The 19,351-nt window shown below is 38.6% G+C and overlaps 1 protein-coding gene and 1 long non-coding RNA gene across 2 annotated transcripts in view; one reads left to right on the top strand and one right to left on the bottom strand.

The window, feature by feature from the left end:
• The window catches only part of LOC149456533 (uncharacterized), a 70,915-nt gene extending 66,414 nt beyond the window's left edge, over nt 1-4,501 (top strand). The window contains exon 2 of the long non-coding RNA XR_016313874.1: nt 1,805-4,501. This is a non-coding gene — a long non-coding RNA (uncharacterized LOC149456533). The remainder of the gene's footprint in view (nt 1-1,804) is intronic.
• LOC149456531 (uncharacterized) overlaps nt 1-19,351 on the bottom strand; it is a 187,836-nt gene that overhangs the window by 62,945 nt on the left and 105,540 nt on the right. The gene's annotated exons all lie outside the window — the stretch shown is intronic.

Here is a 19,351-nt window from a genome sequence, read left to right as displayed (position 1 = left end):
AAGGCATTTGAATATTTTTTTAAATAGAATTCATGAACACGACCATCAGTCAAAGAAGGATATCAAAAAAAGCCTAACAACAAAACTTTACACTGTGGACACTTCTTATAAAAATAGAGACACTTCATGTGAACCCTTTAGAAATCCAGTGTCACAGAACCACATGCCAACCTGACCACCAAAAGCTAAAATGATAATGTTTCCATAAGCCTGCTAAAATTTAAAAGAAAAAGGCATAAATATATTGATAACCAACTTTTGAATCTGATTAGAAAAAAAGGTTTTAAACTGCAGCTATGTTTATATCAAACCCACTCCCCCTACACCCAACATTAATGCAATAACCAATCAAATCCAAAAATCAATACTAAATATTAAAGTTAAAAATGGAAAATTGAGTATTCTGCTCGCATTTTTCTAAATCATGGTACATTTTTTAAAAAATACCGGAATGGATGTGGATGTAAACAGATGCTGATCCGTTAATACCCATTTGTCCATAGGAATGCATTGCCGTCTGTTTGTCATCTGTCAACGGATGGATGATAAATAAATAGATTGTCCTCTCTTGTGAAAGGGTTCTTAAGTAAAATCTAATTGGTTAACTAGAGGTTAAATGAAGCTGCAGCTGTGAGCTTGATAATGGCTCTATGAGCTGAAGAAGGGCTTTCTGATAAAAGTGATCTTGGCAGATCACTTTTATGGGGCTAACAAAGTGTGCCTCCTCCCACCAGTCCCCTAATGTCCTCCCTCCTATCTCTACCCTTTTACAATGTTTCCACCCTTATGTAACGGTTTTATGACAATTTTATCAATATTTTTATTTTATAACAATTTTTAACTAAGATCTAGTATTTGTTTTTTTTTTTGCTTCATTGTAAATCTAGTACATTTGACTTAAAAAGTCTGTTAATTTTTTTTGTTAGGGATAACTGCAACATCCATCAATTGTTAAATTAGCATCCACTACCAAACTTCCGCCTTGTGTTCCTCCATGTTTAAATATTTATCTCATGTTTTCAGTGTTGGGAGGCATGTTTTTCTTTTTGCTTAAAAATTGTGTTAAAACATACCGTTATCACCATCACCACCACCACCAATGTGTGTGATTATTCATTTTGCTACCACAAGATTTCCAAAAAAGTAGAACAGACAGAAGAGATATTAGAAGAAGTATTACATGTATCTTACTGGTTTTCATCTTCTATCTTTTCATGTTTTTTGTTTAAGGTTAAAATTAGGATTGCTTTGCCATTTCTAAACTCTGTTCATCTGGCAGGCTAATTGGGCTCTGTGTCTCTTCTTAGATCAAGTGTGGCCTGCATATGTTCACCCCTCTATGGGATAAATTCTGTCTTCTCAGTGATGCTATGAGAGTGACTGGAGGACAGATATGTTGTAAATTGAAAGATTATAATCTATATTGGTGATTATACTAAACTTACCTTGAAATAAATGTTTAATTTGATGCCTATGAATTGATTTATTACAGATCTTGTTGGTAATTACACTTAACAACTGGTGGAATTAAATATCTCCAGTGTATGCAAACAAGTATGAGGTCCTGAAGAAGCAGTGTTTTGTTACCATGAAACGTGTTGAATCAGTATATGGATAAAATATGACTGGCAAAATAATAAATAGGAACCACCAATAGTCAATGTTGTTATTATCTGTAAATAACCTATAATTAATTGATTTCATATGGTTTATGGAAATGTTGCTCTATGCGTATGCATAAAGGTATTTTTATTTTTGTATTAAATAAATAACAAGTATTTTATATTGGATTTATTTTATATAGGATTTAAATCCAACATCAATCACATCAACTATCAATGTAGACCCACGTCAATCACAATGGCCTGCCAACCAAAGATGCTGACCTGCCACATGACAACCTGCTGTGCCAACTGTTTTCATCAACGACTTCTCCCGTCTCAAATGACAGATCTCCAGATGGCTGCTGTATGTTAACAATCTGGCCAAAAATCCTGGGTGACACTAATGAACAAATATTGACCATACAAACATTTACATTTATATATTTATAAACAGAAATAAACCAGCCAGGGATCTGTCTCTAGTCTTAGTTATCACAGTAGCACTAGCATTAGTAAAAAAAAAAAAAAACACCCACACCAAAAAAAAGTATTTATTAGAAAAAAGGTCACCTGATTTAAATTCAAACTTTAAATTCAAAGTCAATCATGTTGTCCAGTAATGTAGATCTACATCAATCAGGATAACATGACCATCCACGACTCTCCACAGCTGGTACTCCCATCAGAAAAGGAAGATTCCCAGCTGCCCTCTGTATGTAAACAAAGGGGCAAGGAATATTAGGTGATGTCATTGACCAAATTTAGTTTTAACCATATTTGGTCAATGATGTCACCCAGCGTCCCTGGCCCAAACAGAAGCTAGCAGTGATCTTTCATTTAGTGGCAGTAGTATTACCACTGCTAAATGACAGATCCCTAATTTTACAAACTGAAGACAGTCAGGGATCTATCATTTAGCAGCGGAAGTACCTAATTTTTGAAAGTAAAAATTAAGTTTATTCTGGAATTTCAATTCAATGAAGATAACTGTCTCGGGGCTGCTTTCTTTATCCCATGTTAGTGTACAGACAAGCAGTATACTAGTTCTACAAAATTGATAATACATTAGTGAAGCTGAATTTGTTCATTGCACAGAAACAACCATTGGACCAAAAGTTCTAAGTAATTTGATATTATTGAAGCTGCTTTTAAAGCAGGCATTATACAGTTGTGCTAAAAAGTTTGCATACCCTGGTAGAAATTGTGAAATTTTGGCATTGATATTAAAAATATGACTGATCATGCAAAAAAAACTCTGCCATTTTTTTAAGTATAGTGATCATATGAAGCCATTTATTATCACATAGTTTTTTGGCTTCTTTTTATTCATAATGGTAACAGAAATCACCCAAATGGCCCTGATGAAAAGTTCACATATCCTGGAACTTTTAGCCTTGGTACAGGCACACAAGGTGGCACACAGGTTAAAATGACAAGGGTTAATTTCCCACATCAGTGGATTTTTAAATTTCAATTAGTATCTGTGAATAAATAGTCAATGAGTTTGTTAGCTCTCACTAGAATGCACTGAGCAGGTTAGAGAAATAGGGAGCAGAAATGAACTGTCAAAAGACCTGTGTAACAAGGTAATGGAATTTTATAAAGATGGACAAGGATATAAAAAGATATCCAAAGCCTTGAATATGTCAGTCAGTACTGTTCAATCACTTGCTAAGAAGGGGAAAATGTGTGGCTCTAATACCAAGCCAATGCCAGCTGGACCAAGAAAGATTGCAGCCACAAATGCCGGAAGAATTGTTTGAGATGCAAAAAAAGCACACAGGTAACCTCATGAGAAATACAGGCTGCTCTGTAAAAATATGGTGTGGTTGTTTCAAGGAGCACAATACGACGATACTTGAACAAAAGTGAACTGCATGGTCAAGTTGCCAGAAAGAAGCCTTTACTGCACCAATGTCACAAAAAAGTCCAGCAACATCTTGACATGCCTCACAGCTTCTGGCACAATGTAATCGGGAGTGATGAGACCAAAATAGAGCTTTATGGTAACAACCATAAACTCTATCTTTAGAGAGGGGTCAACAAAGCCTACAGCAAGAAAAATACCATCCCCACTGTGAAACATTGTGGTGCTTCATTGATGTTTTGGGGTTGTATGAGCTCTAAAGGCATGGGGAATCTTATGAAAACAGATGGCAATATGAATGCAGCATATTATCAGAAAATACTTGCAGACTATTTTCATGCTTCTGCACAAAAGATGTCTATTTTCCAGTACAACAATGATCCTAAGCACAAGGCCACGTTGACCCTCCAGTGGTTACAGCAGAAAAAGGTGAAGGTTCTGGAGTGGCCATCACAGTCTCCTGACCTTAATAACATCAAGCCACTCTGGGGAGATCTGTGCGGTTCATACAAGACAACAAAAGACTTTACATGACCAGGAGGCATTTTGCCAAAATGAATGGGCAGCTGTACCACCTGCAATAATTCAGGGCCTCATAGACAACTATTATAAAAAACTACTCACTGTGATTGATGCTAAAGGGGGCAATATTCAGTATTAAGAACTAAGGGTGTGAAGACTTTTGAACAGGGGTCATTTCATTTGTTTACTTGTTGCCATGTTTTCTTTTATGATTGTGCCATTCTGTTATGAACTACAGTTGAATGTGAATTCCACAAGAAATAAAATAAATGTGTTTTGCATGCTCACTCATGTTTTCTTTACCGTACATATTGTATAATACCAATTCTCCAAGGGTATGCAAACTCTTGAGCTCAATTGTAATTCAAGAAAAAAAGTATTTTTTTCACAATTAGACAATAATTTAATAGCCAGCATATGTGAAACTTGCAACAATTCTCTAAAGATGTGAATGTATGCAGAAATAGTTGAGTTGGTACATTTATTAAAATCAGCACATTTAAAATAATATTACTGTGATGATTTGAATTTTTTTCTGAAATATATTCTGAACTGTAACAAAATAACTTTTACTTTCACTGAAGGTCATGTTTAAACTTTAGCTTTTCTTGGAGGGGACAGGAAATAAAAGTGGCATCATCCATTTGAAGAGAAGAATATTATGCCACTTTGTGGGGTTTTGTAGCAGGTGACCCCTCTGTGCCCAAATAAATCTCAAGCTATTACTTTGCCAGATTCAGGTATATTTTTGTCATTAAGAATGCTGCTTTTCTTTCATGCAAATCCTACAGACTGTCTAGATAGTGGTGGGGTGTTTGTTGTTGATAAAAGCACATCACATATGGCTTTCTTCAGATTTGCAAACTTCAAACAATGAAATAATAAGGAATACATACAAGACATGTTCAGGTTGAATTACCCTTTACAAAGTTAATTTGAAATATGTCATGGAAGATTTAATGTAGTTTGCTTGAAAGATCTCCACAGGAAGAAGCTTGTGAAGAACTGAGCTTACAGCACTTCTGCCAAAATGTTAAACTTAAAGTAGAAGTAAACCACCAGAAATAAAGCCATAATATGCTAGTCTGCACAGTGTATTAGCGCATTATTGCAAACTTACCTACCAAAGCAATTCTTCTGCAATGTAAGCAGTCCCTTCTGTCTGTGCTTCCATCTTATCCCAGTCTCCTTTTGGGTTCAGAGTCTTAAGCTACTTGATTGGCCATTCCTGGATGATATATCTCCTGTGATTGCACACAGGAGTAACTTTTTCTTAACAGAGAATTGTGTCAAGAGTGTATTCTGAGCTGTGCATGTGTAGATCAGTGTGAACAAAAAAGTAAAAGTGTTGACAGGCAGGTTGAAGCATCTGTTACATAATAAACTCTTGAAGCCTGTCTTTCAGCACATTTAAAAGAAAAAAGACTTTACTTCTATTGTAAGGAAATTTTTTTTTATCTGCTATCAAAATGATTCATTACTTAATACTGATTGCAATCACACCCAGCAATTAGCATGTCACATGCATATCATATATTATATTACAGCAATACTCAGGGCAATATAAAATATTGAGGCTGGGTTCACACTGGTGTGGTGTGGAATTTGCAGCATTTTCTGTGCGAATTCTGCACCGCATCAGAATCGCACCCTGTTCATGCGAACCGATGCGGGTGTGCATGTTAAGTTAACAACTCCCCGAAATCAGTCCGTAAAACGTGGTGCGATGTGCAGAATCGGATTGCATAGGTGTGAATGCCCTTGCGATCCGATTCTAGTGCGGACCCAAAAAAGGGTCCTGCACCTTTTTGGTGTGGGTGCGGTGCGATTTGAGCCATAGATAATGTATGGCTCCATTCGCACCGTACACAAATCGCATGTAATTTGCACAGGAATGCAATGCGGTTCCCGTGCGAATCACATGCGATATACCGCACCGCATTAGTGTTGATACTCAACCTTTCAGCTCTTCTTCTTCCATTGCAGCTGGCACCAAAATACATGATGTGAAAGTTTAGAGTAAGAGATGATGATGGTGATGATGAGGATGAAACCTCATCCATTTTGTGTTTGTGTGTGTGTGTGTAAAAGATAACATAAACAACTGACAGCTGCAATAGCTTTTATATTAATACACATAAAAAGTATAGAACAGGTCACTAAAAACAAAATATTGTGGATTATGCTCCATGAACAATTGGTAAGCATCCTGAGGTACAAGCAAATTAAATTTGATAGGGTGTGGTGCTCAAATATTTACAGTCACCCACAGAGGGAGGAAGTCTGGAAGGGGCTGGGCAGGTATGGGTCGACTGGAGTGTGGCCGGGCACTTTTCTCCTTCTTTCACTTTCGTTCATTTTTCCACCCCCCTCCTTTTTTTCTTCTCTTATTTTTGACTTTAATTTTTAATATTTGTCTTCCATAATATTTATGCAGATGGTCATTTGGATCTTGACTATACATGCCTTAAAGAGCACTCTGACCATTGTGACAAGCTTTGGCCTTACATCTATCATACAGTGCTTAAAAAAAAATTAAAGGAACACTTTTCAATCAGAGTATAACATCAAGTCAATTACATTTCTAAGATATTGATCAAGTCAGTTAAGTAGCAGAGGGGGTTGTTAATCAGTTTTACAGTAGCTGCTTTGGTGTTAATGAAATTAACAGGCCACTGGTGTGAATATCTCTGACCAAACAATCAGAAACAGACTTCATGAGGGTGGCCTGAGGGCCTGACAGCCTCTAGTGGGCCCTGTTCTCACTGCCCAGCACCATAGATCTCGATTGGCATTTGCCATTGAACACTAGAATTGGCAGGTCCATCTTTAGCGCCCTGTGCTTTTCACAGATGCGAGCAGGTTAATTCTGAGCACATGTGACAGATGTGAAAGAGTCTGGAGACTGTAACATCGTTTAGCATGAACGTTTTTGTGATGGGTCAGTGATGGTCTGGGGAGGCATATCCATGGAGGGACACACAGACCTCTACAGGCTAGACAATGGCACCCCGACTGCTATTAGGTAACAGGGTGAAATCCTTGGACCCATTGTCAAACCCTATTTTGGAGCAGTGGGTCCTGGGTTCCTCTGGGTGCATGAAAATGCCTGACCTCATGTGGCGAGAGTATGCAGGCAGTTCCTGGAGGATGAAGGAATTGATACCATTGAATGGCCCCCACGCTTGCCTGACCTAAATCCAATATAATACCACTGGGATATCATGTTTTGGTCCATCCAACACTGCCAGGTTGCACCTCAGACTGTTCAGGAGCTCAGTGATGCTCTGGTCCAGATCTGGGAGGAAATACCCCAGGACACCATCCGTCGTCTCAGTAGGAGCATGCCCCAATGTTGTCAGGCATGCATACAAGCACGTGGGGCCATACAAACTACTGAGTACCTGTTTGAGTTGCTGCAATGAAATTTCAGCAAAATTGACTGGCCTGCTGCATCAGTTTTTCACTTTGATTTTTAGGGTGTCTTTAAATTCAGTCCTCGGTAGGTTGATAATTTTCAATTCCATCAAATGATGGGACATCCTTACGCTTCTAACACATTACCCAGTCCATTTCAGTATAGATATCCAGCATGATATTTTTCCCCATTGAGATCTGATGTGTTTTTAAAGGGTTCCTTTAATTAATTTGAGCAGTGTGTATAGTCCTTGGCTTATTACAATTACCAGTACTGGATGATATTACCTTGCCCCCTTGTTACTATTAGTTGGTCATCCTGACTCTTAAAGTGGTCATAAAGGCTCAAGGTTTTTTATCTTCATGCAATCTATAAATTAAGGTAAAAAACCTTCTGTGTGCAGCATCCCCCCCAGCCCCCCTTCAATACTCACCTAAGCTCCGTCTCAATCCAGCAATGTGCACTGGAGTCTCAGCTACCCCGGGACTCCCTCTTCTCATTGGCTGAAACAGAAGCAGGAGACATGGGCTCCCACTGCTGTCAATCACAGCCAGTGAGCCAGTGAGAAGAGAGAGGGGAAGGGCTGAGCCACACCTCAGTGTGTAAATGGACACACGGATCAGCGGGTGCCCCATAGCAAGCTGTTTGCTGTGGGGGAAGCCGACAGGAGGTTGGGGCGCCAGTGGGGGACCCAAGAAGAGGAGCATCCGGGCTGCTTTGGCAAAAAAAACCACATCATAGAGAAGGTAAGTATAGACCTGTTTGTTATTTTTTTTAAAAAATAAGTGTTTAGAATCTCTTTAATATTGGTTCTCCCATTTCTCCCTCTCCCCCTCTTTTTCCCTTCTCTTTAGGTGTCAGGAATTTTTTTGCTATTTATAAAGGATGTATGCAGTATTATTTGATAGATCCAAGCTCTATTTGCTGTTGGCTCTTTCTGACAATGCTGTTTCTCTTATTAGATGGCATTGTGTTTCTCCTTTTTATTGATGCCATCTGGATATACAGTTGCAAGAAAAAGTATGTGAACCCCTTGGGATTACGTGGAGTTTTGCATGAATTGGGCATAAAATGTGCTCTGAATGTCATCTAAGTCACAACAATAGAAGAACACAGTCTGCTGAACATAATACTACACAAACATTAGATGTTGCCATGGTTTAATTGCACATAACATGTAAACATTCACAGTGCAGGGAGGAAAAAGTATGTGAACCTTTGGACTTAATAACTGGTTGACCCTCCTTTGGCAGCAATAACCTCAACCAAACGTTTCCTGTAGTTGCAGATCAGACCTGCACAACGATCTGGAGTCATTTTGGACCACTCCTCTTCACAAAACTGTTTCAGTGTAGCAATATTCTTGGGATGTCTGGTGTGAATTGCTCTCTTAAGGTCATGCCACAGCATTTCAATCGGGTTGAGGTCAGGACTCTGACTGGGCCACTCCAGAAGGCGTATTCTGTTCTGTTGCAGCCATTGTTTTGTTGAATTACTTGTATGCTTTGGGTCATTGTCCTGTTGCATCACCCATCCTCTGCGGAGCTTCAGTTGGTGGACAGATGGTCGTACCTTTTCCTGCAAAATGTCTTGATAAACTCTGGAATTCATTTTCCCATCAATGACAACAATCTGTCCAGGCCCTGAGGCAGCAAAGCAGCCCCAAACCATGATGCTCCCTCCGCCATGTTTTACAGTGGGATGAGGTTTTGATGTTGGTGTGCTGTGCCTTTTTTTCTCCACACATAGTGTTGTGTGTTCTTCCCAAACAACTCAATCTTGGTTTCATCTGTCCACAGTATATTTTGCCAGTAGTGCTGTGGAACATCCAGGTGCTCTTTTGCAAACTTCAAACGTGCTGCAATCTTCTTTTTGGACAGCAATGGCTTCCTCCGTGGTGTCCTCCCATGTACTCCATTCTTGTTTAATGTTTTCCTTATTGTAGATTTGCAACAAAAATGTTAGCATGTGCCAGAGATTTCTGTAGGTCTTTAGCTGACACTCTGGGATTCTTCTTTACCTCATGCAACATTCTGCGCTGTGCTCTTGCAGTCATTTTTACAGGACGACCGCGCCTAGGGAGAGTAGCAACAGTGCTAAACTTTCTCCATTTGTAGACAGTCTGTCTTACCGTGGACACATGAACATCAAGGCTTTTGGAGATACTTTTGTAACCCTTTCCAGCTTCATGCAAGTCAACAATTCTTGATCGTAGGTCTTCTGAGAGCTCTTTTCTGCGAGGCATGGTTCACATCAGACAGTGCTTTTTGAAACCAGTAAACCCAAAACAGGTGTGTGTTTTTAAGGGCAGGACAGCTATCAGCAACACATCCAATATCATCACACTGATTGGAGTCAAGGTTGGCTCACTCCTGGCTCCAATTATCTCTGGGAGAAGTCATTAAGCTAGGGCCTCACATACTTTTTCCTCCCTGCACTGTGAATGTTTACATGTTATGTGCAATTAAACCATGGCAACATCTAATGTTTGTGTAGTATTCTGTTCAGCAGACTGTGTTCTTCTATTGTTGTGACTTAGATGAGGTTCAGTGCACATTTTATGCCCAATTCATGCAAAACTCCACATAATACCAAGGGGTTCACATACTTTTTCTTGCACCTGTACCTTTACAATTTTGCATCATTTCTCATGATTGTATACTGAAACTTTTCAATAAATATATTGAAACAGAAAAAGTATAGAACAGACAAACACTATCTTCAATGGAAAAAAAGCATCAACAGCTTGATGAACTTGGTACATGCTTTCCACTGAAATGATTAGATATCAGGCTGTTCCTGCACAGGATATGTACTCTCCAGCGCCTCAGGATATGCACAGCCAAAAGGGAAGCCAAGGGTACCAGGACAGCGACAAACAAAGGAAATGCTTCAGGGGTGCAGCCCTCCTCAGACGGGGAAATCAGCCACTGGATAGAGAGAAAAAAAGCAGCTATTTCCCCACAGGCATAAAGCACACTCCCACACCATCCCACTCAGGCATCAACAGCAAGGCTCCTACTTTCCATTCATCATACATCTGCATCAGAGGCTGGTCATCAGTTGTGAGGAAAGAGATTCATCCCCGAAAAGCGTCAGCCATTTGACCGCACTGACAGTGAGAACACCTTGCCTGCCGTTGTGGCCATTGTCATTTTTCTATGCTTTTTAGATACATGCTTCGTCTGTGAGTATGTTTTTATTATTCTTTCACTCCTACAATAAACCTTGGATAATGCACTAGGTGTGTGCGCCACCTGTTTTTTCACTCTGTACCTGCACAGGAAGTGAATTGCTGAACTGGGAAGATTTTGGATAAAGGCTATGCAGCTCATGGAAAAGACTGTTGAGGAGCTGCATTTTAGGTACAGAATATTCCAAAAATGCCAGGCAAAGGAGGAGGCCTAATCTTTAAGTGCACATGGTCTCAATTAGTAAAACCAGAGAAAAAAAAGGTTACGAATGTCAAGTTCAAGAATAAGAGATCTTCTTTATTTGTTCTAGAAAACAAACAATAAAACTTGAATGGTTGCTGCTGCTATGCTGATAACAATTCATTTTTGTGATTTTTTTTCTATCTTATTTCAATTAATCAACCCCACAATGTGTAGAATAGTTTGCGCTATTATATTTTTATAGTGATAATTTGACCATAGCTGCTTTTTTCCTTCACTGCAGTCATAGACAAATTGCAAGGGCATAAAGCAATCGATAAAGATATTATGTTACATTGGGATCCTACTTCGAAGTAGGTAAATGTGTCAGAACATGGTCTTAGCTAATATAGGCAGCTATGTATGAGAGAATAGTTACTTGGTATATTGGTATCCTTCGAACCTCTTCTGACACTCTCCACACAAACACATTTTATGCATACATTTTAATAACAGCTATGTTCTAAATTATGCATACAACAATCAAAGTCCGTATATTAGGTATTCAGCTCAAGGTTTGAATTTCTTTTATAAAAGTGTGTTGGGTTGAATTAAATTTGCAAAAGCATTGAAAAGATGCTTAGATGGCAAATAGTATAACCTCTAAAATTTAGAACATATTTATTGGCGTATGCTACCAAAGAAAATAACTATCTATCCTTAAATGCATATAACATTCTATGAAAAAATAAAAATACTCTAACAGTAAATAATGAGTATGAGTATATATGAGAAAAATAAATGTAAAATTATGGTATGTTAATATAAAAAAAATTAAATAGCATTTTATGATTAATGATAAATAATTATGGAAGCTCTTTTTTCGTTGAAGTGGACAAAAATTGCTTTATACAACACTGCAGTTTTTTTGGGGCCTGAAGGGGTTAATGGCCAGGAGCACTGCCAAAGGGTCTTTAACAGTCTACCAGCTCGATCACTGACAAATAAAGAGAGACATCCCTAAAGCATCACAAAAACACAACAGTTGTCACATACTCAGATCAAAGCGAATATCACAAATGCATTGTTCACATCTGCAGGACAGAAGGTCTGTTCCCCAAAATAATAGAACTGGGTCATCGCAATTAAGTATAGCTCAGTGTTTTGCCCTTTTATGCTACAAATTCTTACTCTGTTTGCATTTTTTTAAATAAAATTTTTGCATAAGTAGTCTCTTTTTTAACATGATTTTTAAGCAATAATACATGCTTGTACAAACCATAAAATATCAATATTTTATGTATGTATTTATTAGTTTTTGTATGGGGGGCTCCATTTTGAAATGCATACGTCTGACTTTTCCCCTTTTAAACAGCAGCAAAGTAGTATGTTAGTTGTTGGTGTTGATATAATACATTTAACTGCCCAAGCACTAATAAATGTTCCTATGTACCAAAGTGCCCCTAATATTAGAGCAAACCATAACACTCTCCCTGTCCAAATACTAAACCTATATCCTAAAGTCATGTCTTAACTCTTAACCTAATACGCTTTGCCTTAACACTCAACCTATGGTTTAACAGTTAACACTTAGCCCTTAACCCTAAGATTTAAAACAAACACTAAAACTTAACAAAGCCTCTAAAGTGAACCCTTATTGAATACTCATACTTGTGCTGGCAGCATGTACAAAAAGCTTTTATTTTTGGGCAAAATCAAAAATCAAACCCTTTCAATGTCAGGAAAAATAGATAGTGATCAAGCAGAAAGTTCAAATGCAGTGATGTAAGTTGAATAATTTATTGCTTCCATATTTATGGCTTGTTTAACAAACTGTATATGCGGCTAGTAATATAAAGCTGACTTGGGTCTAACCTAGGAAAAACTTGTGATGCATGAAACCCCACAACTTTATCACAACCATTATCACATTTCATCTTTTCCAATTATTTTTGCAAGACTAAAGATGAACCGTGCTTAGCAAAGCTCATGCGTCTGCATGTACCTGTGTTAGGGTTCAAGTAAATCCCTGTGGACCTATAGAGCCCCCTTGGGTCTTATGTCTTAGCTGTAAATAATGTCTTGACCTCTACCAAAGATCTAATAAAGTTCACCCCACCCCCTGCTGATGCCAAACCTAACCTTTATCATTTAACTATCAAATACCAGAACCTGATGTACCTGTGTTAGGGTTCAAGTAAATCCCTGTGGACCTATAGAGCCCCCTTGGGTCTTATGTCTTAGCTGTAAATAATTTCTTGACCTCTACCAAAGATCTAATAAAGTTCACCCCACCCCCTGCTGATGCCAAACCTAACCTTTATCATTTAACTATCAAATACCAGAACCTTGCCCACTGAAGCTATGCCATAGATTTGGGCTTAAAACATTAAGGGCACAGCTTCTGTCAAATATTTCAACACCATAGCACCAACAACACTAGACAAAATCAACTGTTTGAGTATCCTGTAAGTGTATGGCCAAAACAATATTTCAAATAATGATTGCCTTATTACAAAAATAAACAACACAATGATAGAGAAACACTTAAAAAACAAGGAAAAAGCATGTAATCCCCTATTAGACTGTAAATGTAATAAAGTAAATGTATCTAGTAGAGAAAGAAAGAAACCAGAAAATCCCAGTAGAGGAATAAAGTATTCCCTCCTGGATATTCCTGATCCAGATCTGTACCAGCATAATGTAGGAACAAGGAATCATACGAAGTGCAGCGAACAGTAGACAAAGCAGCTCATGTGTTTGTATATTGTTTATCCCCAATATGTACCTTCTGATTACTAGTATTAGTATAATAGTATACTTATATGTGATGGTTTGCCTATTGTACTATGCACCTACTTCTTGATCTACAGTATCATATATTGAGTGAAGTATTATATTTTCTTACTGAAATTAGCTGGTATCCACCTACGTACATTTTTTATTATATTTACAATTTTAAAGATTTGCTATTGGTTTCTGGCATTTTTTATTTGTCCTTCCCAAGATACAGCTCTCCAAAAACTGTACTAAGAGCACAGTGGTATTACTTCTGGTCTGTATGCTTTCCCTTCTGGTCCCTTCTATATATTGAATTAGTTGCTGCAAAAAAAGCCTATTGGTCTGCCATTTACAGTGACTAATTCTATAGAGAGTGCATTTACTGGAAGTACTGAGACAATGGTACTTCCATGCTCTTGGAAGATCTTAGAAAGGATAGTGAAATTAACACATTATACTTAACTTCTGCTGTTTTTTTTAGAGTTAATTCCTGAAAACCTCCTTTACAAAATCAGAATGTTTAAAGGGCAATTTCAATTTAAAAAAAAAAAAAAGATCATCTTAACCTAATCTAACTAGTACCCCCAACCTCACTGCTTACATCATTAAGCCTAAGATATTCTCTAGTTCTGGGCTTGTACAGTAATTCCCTTAGACCAGACATAAGCTGTGTTCCCAGCATTTCTAGTCATGGTCTACAGCCCTGTTCAAGTCTATAGAGAGTTACCAAACAGGAGCAGCCAGTGGAAAAGATTTTTGGGCCTCAAAACATAAACACAAATGATGGATGCTAGGTAGCAAGTGCTTCTTGGTGGGGTCAAGATTAGATGGTTATTTTTATTATTATTAATGGATTACCATGCAACTGACTGGTGTGGTGAGAACCTGCTTAAAGACTCCATATTCTAATACCCTACACAACAGTTTTGTAAATATAAGTACATACCAAAGAAGATTGCAGGGTCAGTATAGTGTTTCTGTCCTCCAATAAGGAAGAGCTTCAGGTTGAGCATGGGTCTGTAGCAAAACCCAGCTCGTTTGCAGTTTTGGAAAATGGAAAACTAATGCAACTGCAACCATCACTATAAAAATCAGTTAGATACTCAAAAGAGTGTATATTTTGGCAGTAGAGTGCTGGAGATGTCTTATTGTTTCACTGTGGTTTGCACTGTGTCATCCACTACAGACAGTGAGCACCCATCTGTTACCAAGATCAAACATTGGAAGAAGTGCAGCCCTCATCTTATGATTTTTGTACAATATTTGTGGCTATTGTCTCTAAAATAACACACTCTTATTTTTATTTCAGGATAAAACCTGCTTTACATCCTAATTAAGCTGCTTGAATACTGTGTAGCAACTGTACAATGTGCACCTGTTGTTATAAATGTCAGCAATCAGAGGGTTTTCTGCCATTGACTGCAGTTATTCTTTGGTAAAAAAGAGTCTAGAGCAGGGGGTCTCCAAACTACAGCCGGGGAGTAAATTCTGGGCTCTTCAGAATTTTGTCTTGTCAGCAGCTATGGTCAGTGGGCTCTCGCATAGGTCTCTTAGAGATCTTCAGGTAAACCTATGGTCCCTGTTTTTCTCCAACATCAAGAACCCCCCCTTACCACCTGATGGGAAATCTAATATGAAAATGGACTCTGATGTAAGCACAAACTTTGGTGGTGACTCTGATGTAAAGGAGATTCTGATAGAGACCCTGATGTGAGAGTGGACTCTGATGGGCTAAAATGTATTTGGAAATTGTTTGCTTTGTTTTATGAAAGCATTTCCTTTGTTGTTCTGAATTATATCATGCTCATTACAAAAAGGTCCAAGTAAAACTTACACTTTAATTCATACAGTAAATCAGGGGTGGCAAACCGACAGCCCTCCAGCTGTGTGAAACTACAAGTCCCATCATGCCTCTGCCTTTGAGAGTCATGCTTGTAACTGTCAATCTTGCAAAGCTTCTTGGGACTTGTAGTTTGGCAACAGCTGGAGGGCCGCCAGTTTGACACCCGTGCAGTATATTATTCATTCATTTATAAGACAAAAATATTTATTTTAAAATATGTAAAATATATGATGTGGTCCTCACACTGAAAATTTTGGAGACCCGTGGTCTAGAGGATCCTATGTTATACGTTCATGGTCATTGAACCATGAACTTTAAGCAGAGTGGGGAATGTAGTTGATGTAAGGAATACTGAGCTGGCCAGCTGCAAGCAGTTTTCTTCCACTATTGTCTTACCATGGCGGCTAAAAGATGGTTAAAGGCATATTTCAAGCATGTTTTTTTTTTACTATGCTGCCTTTAAATTTGTATCAAAAAGTGGATCCTGCTGTATGGGATTTTGTTTTTCTGCATTGATACATGTCCCAATGTCCAGTTCCCCTTGTCCTTTGCTTGATAATTTTAAAATAATGTTCCTTAGTAAGGAACATACATTCCACATTAATAATTATGCTACCAAATTGTTGTGTGTTGTAAATTGTCTCCAGCATTGTTACTGTTTCTTCTTGCTGAAGGCTTCCATTTTGCTGAAGGCCAGAGCCCCAATGTAGCAGAAAATCTTTAAGCTGTCAGCAGATTGGCTCCTACATTTTCAGCACAGTGCTGGAAAATAGAGAGCAGAGCAAGGGGAAACAGTGTATTACTGGATTTTAAACAGTATAGGCACTTATTTTCAATATTTTACATAACTATGCCTGCAAAAGGGGACTTTACATTTAAATGAGACCCTTATCCAGGCATGCAGCCTGAGAGGCCAGGAAAATGAAGGTAGTGAGCATGCATCTCTTTCTTCTTCGTGAACCATACCATGATACATGCCGTTAACACTGGTAGGGTCCATTGCAAGGGGGACAGTAAAACCTCCCTCTTTTCCAAGGAACCTTATCCCACTGTGGTTCTTATGATGAGTTATCAGAATTTTGGAGCTCCCTTTAGAATAAGCCCCCCCAATAATCTTCCAACCCTTCCTCCGGGGAATGAGTCTGTGGTACCCATAGTTAGCATTCCACCAAAATTTTAAATTTATACAGCCATACCAAAAAACCTCCCTAGGTGTACTGTAGATCCAACGTCAATCAAATCATCTAGCAATATAGACCTCAGTCTTGAAAACCCTCCACCTGACAATGTTGCCTGATGATGTTTGCACGCTGCACAACCTGACTATGCTGCTCCACCATCAGGGATATGTCACTTAGTGATGGCAGCGCTACCACCCCTAAATAAGAGATCCATGGCTTTTTTGTTTACAAATAGAATCCAACTGGGGATCTGTCATTTAGCAGCAGTTGGGCTACTGCCACTAAATGATAGATCCCCAGCTTCTGTTGTAAACAAACCAGTCATTTTTAAGGGGTTGGATCATACTGCTTTGTAACTTTACATGCAGCTGTAAATCACCCCCCCAGTTGCTCTTAGTGCCCCTTTCCCAACTTTTTTTTACAATTTTTTGCATTGGTACACATTCCACATTGCAGTGCCCAGCTATCAATAACCTTAACAAAAATGAAAATAATTAGATACAATTCCCACAGACTTCAATGCTTGTATAGGGTTTTCACCCTAAACCTAAAATCATTTTACTAGGTTAACGCACTTGTAGCCATTATTAGTACTCTTGTGTGTGCCTTTTATTGCGAGAAGGATTTTGATATTTAAATGAGTAAAAATAAATTAATAACAGTTACTTTTTTTCTACACTGTGGTAACATGATTCATTAGTCCCCAGTAAAATTTGCTAGGTCTCCCTCAGTTGCTATGAAATGCTATTTGTCTCTAGGTTTCAGAATATGTGTAGCATTAGTGGAATTCCAAATATGCAGTCCTTTATTCCCCTTTAATTTCTTGTATATAGTTAAATAGAAAGCAAAAAGGTAGAGGTCAATCTTTGAAGTTATTTCAGTTTAATTAATTTGCAGTGTTCCAATAAGATATACACTTTTTCTCAGTTATGTAGGAAGCCTTGATATGTACAACTAAATATTCAACCAGATAGGGCAGCCTTGATCCTGGTTCATACCAACCCTCAGTTTCATAAAAAAAACAAACATGACTACATGGCTACATGACTGAATATGGAAGACCTCTAGAAATATATTGTTAAACATTTCTATAAAACAGTGGTTTTGTATGAATTTAGTGCAGCATACACTATATTGCCAAAAGTATTGGGACGCCTGCCTTTACACGCACATGAACTTTAAGGGCATCTCAATCTTAGTCCATAGGGTTCAATATTGAGTTGGCCCACTCTTTGCAGCTATAACAGCTTTAACTCTTCTGGGAAGGCTGTCCACAAGGTTAAGGAGTGTGTCTATGGGAATGTTTTACTATTCTTTCAGAAGCACATTTGTGAGGTCAGGCACTGATGTCGGACAAGAAGGCCTGGCTCACAGTTTCAGCTCTAATTCATTCCAAAGGTGTTCTATAGGGTTGAGGTCAGGACTTTGTGCAGGCCAGTCAAGTTCCTCCACCCCAAACTCACTCATCCATGTCTTTATGGACCTTGCCTTGTGCACTGGTGCGCAGTCATGTTGGAACTGGAAGGGGCCATCCCTTGGTATACTGATGCCTTAAGAATTCCATTCACTGGAACTAAGGGGCCAAGCCCAACCCCTGAAAAACAACCCCACACCATAATCCTCCCTCCACCAAACTTTACACAATGCAGTTAGGAAAGTACCGTTCTCCTGGCAATTGCCAAACCCAGACATATTCATTGGATTTTCAGACAGAGAAACATGATTTGTCACTCCAGAGAACATGTCTCCACTGCTCTAGAGTCCAGTGGTGGCGTGCTTTACACCACTGCATCGCACTTGGTGATGTAAGGCTTGGATTCAGTTGCTCATCCATAGAGACCATTCCATGAAGCTCTCTAAGCACTGTTGTTGTGCTAATCTGCAGGCCACACAAAGTTTGGAGGTCTTTAGCTATTGACTCTGCAGACAGTTGGCAACTTCTGCTCACTGTGCTCTTCAGCATTCACTGACCCTTCTCAGTCATTTTACATGGCTGTTGTTCCCAGTTGCTTGCACTTTGTTATAATACCACTAACAGTTGACCATGGAATATTTGGTAGCAAGGAAATTTCATGGATGGACTTAAGATACAGGTGGCAACCTATCACAGTTCCACACTTGAATCCACTGAGCTCCTGAGAGCGACCCATTCTTTCACAAATGTTTGTAGAAGCAGTCATGCATGCCTAGGTGCTTGATTTTATACACCTGTGGCCATTCAGGTGATTAGAACACCTGAATCCAATGATTTGGAGGGGTGTCCCAATACTGTTGGCAATATAGTGTATGTGTTATTTAGACATGCACCCTTGTATTTTTAAAAGCTTTACAAGCAAACTCTGCTCCATGAGGCCTTGCATATTGTAAACACTTCCATTGGTTGACTAAGAAAGGAGTCCTTAAACGTTTTAATCCAAGAAACCAAATAAGAAAATTGTTGATGTATTAGAATCCAAGAAATATAGGTAGAATGTGAATTGGCATCATCCTCCTCTAGTCCCTGTACAGCAAATTTTTGGGGTTGGTTTAATAGAATGGGAGTGTGCAAAATCTGGTGCAACTGTGAATGGTGGCTAATCAATTTCAGCTTGTTCAATTAGGCTTTGACAAAAAACTTGGAAGCTGATTGGTTTCTATGCAGAGCTACACCCGATTTTGCTCTCTCCATTTTTTGAAAATCAACCTCATTGTGTCTGTACAATCCCCCCCACCTTCCTGCAGATATGACAACCTAGAAAACTTACTACAAAATAATTGGAGA

This window comes from Staurois parvus, unplaced genomic scaffold (genome assembly GCF_062004578.1).
Source record: "Staurois parvus isolate SC_StPar_1 unplaced genomic scaffold, SC_StPar_1.0 ptg000361l, whole genome shotgun sequence".
Lineage (NCBI taxonomy): Eukaryota > Metazoa > Chordata > Amphibia > Anura > Ranidae > Staurois > Staurois parvus.
Note: the sequence above shows the minus strand (reverse complement) of the source record. Positions and strands in the feature narration are given on the sequence as shown.